Consider the following 5,021-nt stretch of genomic DNA (forward strand, 5'->3'; position numbering starts at 1 on the left):
TTTAGCATATGAAAGTCTCATTGGAAACTTCCCCTTGACCTTCCTTCCCCAACTCCCAAGTATATAACCAGTGTCTCTTTATGGTTCCGGGAAGCTCTTTCTGCCCACGGGTTCTGTCCCCGTGCTTTAATAAAATCACCTTTTTGCACCAAAGATGTCTTCAAGAATCCTTTCTTGGAGAAAGACCCACAAACCCCCTTTCACCCCAAAACCTCATCAGAATATATAAATATTTTTATGTTAAAAAATATATATACGTATATATTTTTTTCAAATTTGTCATCTTACTCCCTGGTATAAATTTTTAACATAAAGGATCCAACTTGATGGCTGTGAATGTCTCTTCTTTTTCAAGGTGGGATGCGGTCAACTGGGTTGGAGGACTCCGTGGGTAAATTTCTTAATTCAAAACTGGGGGTGAAGGCAGCTGTCCGGGCAAACCCAGATTAATATATTAAAAAGAAATAAAACTGGGCAGGAAAGCCGGCAAGAGCATAATTAAAAAAAAAAAAAAGGCCAGCCAGATGTCGGAGGCCGGATACTTCCCTTGCATGCTTTTGGCTTCTGTGATCTTGCTTGCCTCTTGCATCAGCCAACTGTCCATGTAGCACAACCAGTAGTGCCCCACCCCCACCACAACTCCTCCCTCCCGCCCCCTACCCCATGCAGCCAATAGAACATTTCCAAGTACCCAGCAGCTAGCCAGGCATAAAAGGAGGCCAGCACCAGGGCTCCGGGCTCAGCCTTCTTCCTGGGCGCTGAGTATTTGCTGTAACAAAAACTGAAACGTGTGGTGTCTAAATGGGGTGTCTTTCGATCGGATGGGGGCTTCCGAATGTGGGGTGATGATAGGGTGGAAGGCGGTGGCGGTGGCGTGGGAGGTGAAAGAATTCACCCGAGGCAGAATGAAGGCCATAGAAGTGTCTTGAAAATAAGGCAAGGGAGCGGCGGGGCGGGACAGCAGAGGAGAGGCTGTCTGGCAGGAGGTAGTGGGGAGGGGGCTGGTTTTAAAGGGGGAAGATGAGGAGGCATGATCAAGTATGGGATTCTCCCCTTTTTTGTAACCGTATTTGTAAATATCCCCTTGGTCAGTTAGGGCCTATGGATATTTTGGGGTGGGTCACCTGATGGGCCTGTGTTCAGCCAGGTGGTCACGTGGCCCTGTCTCCATTCTATCATTCAAGCCTGTCTGCCTAAAAGTAGCCACGTGCCCTGCGTTTGCTGTGTCACTGATGGAGAGCTAGATCAGGATGATTTCCTAAGCTTTCCTGGTACCCCAGGAGAATCTGGTTTGGTTTTTTAAATCTCAGCCTTCAAATTCCTGGCCAGCTTCTGGAAAGGTTGCATCGTAGAACTTGCCTTTTTCTCTCCTCCTTATGAGCAAACACCACAGGATCTTCATGAGTTAAGGAAATGGCCCTTAATGAGTCTTCATTCAAAGGAGACAGAACCTGAACTCAGCTGAAGCCCTTTCGTGGGGTCTCCAGCCACGTTGGGGCAGGAGTGTTTCTCCATGGTCTGGTGCGTGGCTCTTCAGGCCGAAACGCTTGTCGTCTGATACAGATTAAATAGGGGACTAATTGGCACTCCTAAACTAACTCAGTTTTGGATGAGTTTGCTTCTGATTTTTTTTTTTTCTTTGAGCATCTCAAAAGCCTCTTCTATAAATGATTCTCGAGAACCCTCACAGAGAGAAATTAGTCTCTTAACTATAATAGGGGTGGGCTCCAGTCCAGGTTTATAACCATTCTGTGTCTTTTAGAACGTTTCAGTGTCTCCCGATATTGAAAACTAAAATCTAAGTTCAGCTTAATTTCATCTAATTCCTTTTCAGTGCAGCATCCTAGAAACAACCAAAAAAAAGACAATAAAGGAGGAAATCAATTCCTTTGCCTATGTCAAAACAACAAACTTAAAAATAATTTCAGACACGTGCAAATGGGATAATTAAAATATTTCTCAAAATCCATGTGAAAATTCTAACATATTATCAGCTTGAAATTTTATAACTTGCTCAGAGGGGATAAACTTCCTCTTCCTTTTCCTTCCTTCCTTCCTTCCTTTTCATTTATTTTCTTTCTTTCTTTCTTCTTTCTTTCTTTCTTCCTTTCTTTCTTTCTTTCTTTCTTCTTTCTTTCTACAAAAACAATAATAATTATTATAGGGTCTCAAATGTACACCAAACACTAGGCTGGACTTTTTAGAGGCACTGACTTAGTCTTCATAAAGCCCTTTCAAGGTAGATGTTGTTCTACCCATTTTACAGATGTGGAAACTGAGCCTCAGACATGGTAGCTCATTGGGTCAATAGACGGTAAGTAGACTTGAAACTGGGGCTGCCCACCTCCAAAGTGCATTCCCTTCCTGTTAGCCCAGCTGTCTTTTTAACCAAATCTAACAACAGTGGCAACAAGAATAATAACTCAAGATCAAATATTTGGAAGCGCAACTGTCTACATATATCTTATACTTTTAAACTCTTTATCCACAGGTTTTTGAGCGTATACATCAGCACTATCTGGAAGTTTTCTGCGATGATGTACCTTGGTGCTACCCAGTCATACAGTCAAGGGCCACATGTGACTCCTGAGCCCTGGAAAATTAGCTTGTGTTACTGAGAATCTCAATTCTTAATTTTATTTAATTTGAATTAATTTTAATTTCAATCTGTTAAAAAAGAACCCGCAAGCTCAACCTGGTATGGTTTAGGCCAAGTCACCAAAATTAATACCTCATGTCATTACAGTATGTCTTAATTGGTTAGTCAGGAATTTTCTGCTCTGGTCTTTACAATGAGGTAATAAGTCTCCTGGGCCTTTTCCACCCCTCCCACCCCCAAAGGGAAGATGAGGTAATCTGTAGGATAAGATCCCCTGCTCTTTCCTTTAAGGGCATGTGACCTAGCCTGAAATAATCCTTTTCTTTTCTTTTCCTAGGAACTTCCTTAGCCCACCTCCATTTTGTAAGCTTTCTATTTTGTAAGACTCCTCCTCTGAGCTCCCCTCTACTAGCTAGATAGAATGCTGTCCATTCACGGATCACTTAATAAAGCCAAATAGATCTTCAAATTTTCTCAGTTGAATTTTTCTTCTTTATTTATTTTTCTCTTAATTTTTTTCTGATGTTTATTTTTGAGAAAGAGAGAGACAGAGTGTAAGCGGGGGAGGGTCAGAGAGAGAGGGAGACACAGAATCTGAAGCAGGCTCCAGGCTCCGAGCTGCCAGCACAGAGGCCGATGCAGTTTATGTTAGCAGAATGTTCTGGGTTTATGTAAGCAGAATGTTCGACAAAGGTCAGTGGGTACATGCCACTGGACTTGAAGGTCAAGGTGATCATTGTCTTGGGTCAGTCACAAGGGGTCTTGTTGGCTCAGGGCAGCCCCTACTGCTCAAGGGGTAGTTTCGATTCCCATCAGGGCTTGCTTGCCTGCTGGGTCTTTCTCCTGAGTCTTAACTCAGGAGAAGATGGAAATTAGAATTGAGCCTATGAGAAAATTAGGTCAAAATGGCAGTGGTTGAAATCCCCCTTCAAGGCTACCATACCAGGCAGCACACGTTTCTTACGTATTTGTAATTGCAATGCTTACAGACATGTAGTAAAGGAGAAAATTTTAATGTGAACATAATATCAATGTTGATTTTTTCCTTATTAACATTAAGGAAGTTTCTGGAAAATAAGAGTGGCTTGCCTGTGGTCATGTATACTGTGGACTGAGAGTTGCTTTTCTTCTTGAGTTCCTATATGTCATTGCCACCCAGATGGATGTGGGACACCATTTTAATTCTCCTGTCTACACTGATCTCTCCATTCTACAATTCCCATGTCTACAAGGGCACATCTTACTGGAAACATAGGGAAACATTTATTTTGGCAAATTTAAATATGGCAAAGGAAAGGTTTTTTTTGTTTCCAATTTTGCTTTTTACACACACATATATGTATGCATATATGCATATATATATGGGCTGCTCTTGTGAAAGAACATTCTTCCATTCTGAACGTACAATCCAGATTGTGGCCAATTATACCTTAGTTCTTCTTAAAACAAAACCTCTCAGAGATAATGACTTCTGTGGTGTTGTTTATTCTGCATCATATAATTGTATATAGAAGTTTGACCTCCAAAATATTACCAGAGAAACTCTGACCCATACTCACTCAGACAGATTATGGTTCCCTTCTATAGAGGAGGTGATTTCTGCCCCAATTGCAGTTGGGGAGACCCAGATTGAGGTAGAAGCCTGAGTTCTGTTCTGAGGAAGACAAGGAGAGGACAGAGATGTAAAAGCAAAAGGCCACGAGTGCAGCTCTCATTTATGTCTTCTATGTAGAACAGGGATTGAAACTAGGTTAACTGGGATTGGTTGGGTTATTATGCAAATGAAGGGTCAAAACTTGTCAAATCACCTTGGCTCCTTTGGAAGTGAAGAATGCCAGTCATTCAGGTGTCTGCATGAGGAGGGAGTTCAGTCCAGGCTGAGGCCTCACAGCTGGCAAAAATCATGGCTCCTCCAATAAGGATGTGCATGAATTCCACTTCCCTTATGGCCTCCCATCCCTATTTCAAAGAGATTCTCTTAGCTAGGCCTGTGTGCTCCATTTTGAAATCTCCTTTCACACCTGCTAATAATGTCTCATAGCTGTCCCTTCCAAAGAATGGCCCTTGGACCAATTGGAACCCCCAGCCTAGGAGGTTGATTATGCCCTCATCCAATGACTTCACCCCCATCTGGTAGGTGATGATAGATTGACGGAGGAGCAGGGCACAGAAGGCCAACGCTTTGCTCAATGTGGGACCAATGTCATGGTACAGTTCCTGCTCCAGACCTCCCTATGGGATCAGGCTGGGGATACAGCACAGCCACCACAAACCACAGGCATCCGAATCCCTGTCTCAGGTCCTGCCACTAAGGAACTTCGCCTAAGACACCATCTCAAGGGCCTGAATTATTTGAAAAACAGGAAGTTATACGCCAACATCTAGACTAACATGACCCTCCTCAGAAAAGTCAAGGAGGCAT

The 5,021-nt window shown here is 42.9% G+C and overlaps 1 long non-coding RNA gene across 1 annotated transcript; it reads right to left on the minus strand.

Annotated features, from left to right (window-relative positions):
• Positions 1–906: 906 nt before the first annotated feature.
• LOC128779066 (uncharacterized) lies at positions 907–4,594 on the minus strand. The gene is made up of 2 exons (XR_008424995.1): positions 4,408–4,594; positions 907–1,843 (listed from the first exon to the last, which is right to left on the minus strand). It is a non-coding gene; the product is annotated as an uncharacterized LOC128779066 (long non-coding RNA).
• Positions 4,595–5,021: the final 427 nt, after the last annotated feature.

The sequence above is a fragment of the Panthera pardus genome, unplaced genomic scaffold (genome assembly GCF_024362965.1).
Source record: "Panthera pardus isolate Hobbes unplaced genomic scaffold, ASM2436296v1 HiC_scaffold_22, whole genome shotgun sequence".
Lineage (NCBI taxonomy): Eukaryota > Metazoa > Chordata > Mammalia > Carnivora > Felidae > Panthera > Panthera pardus.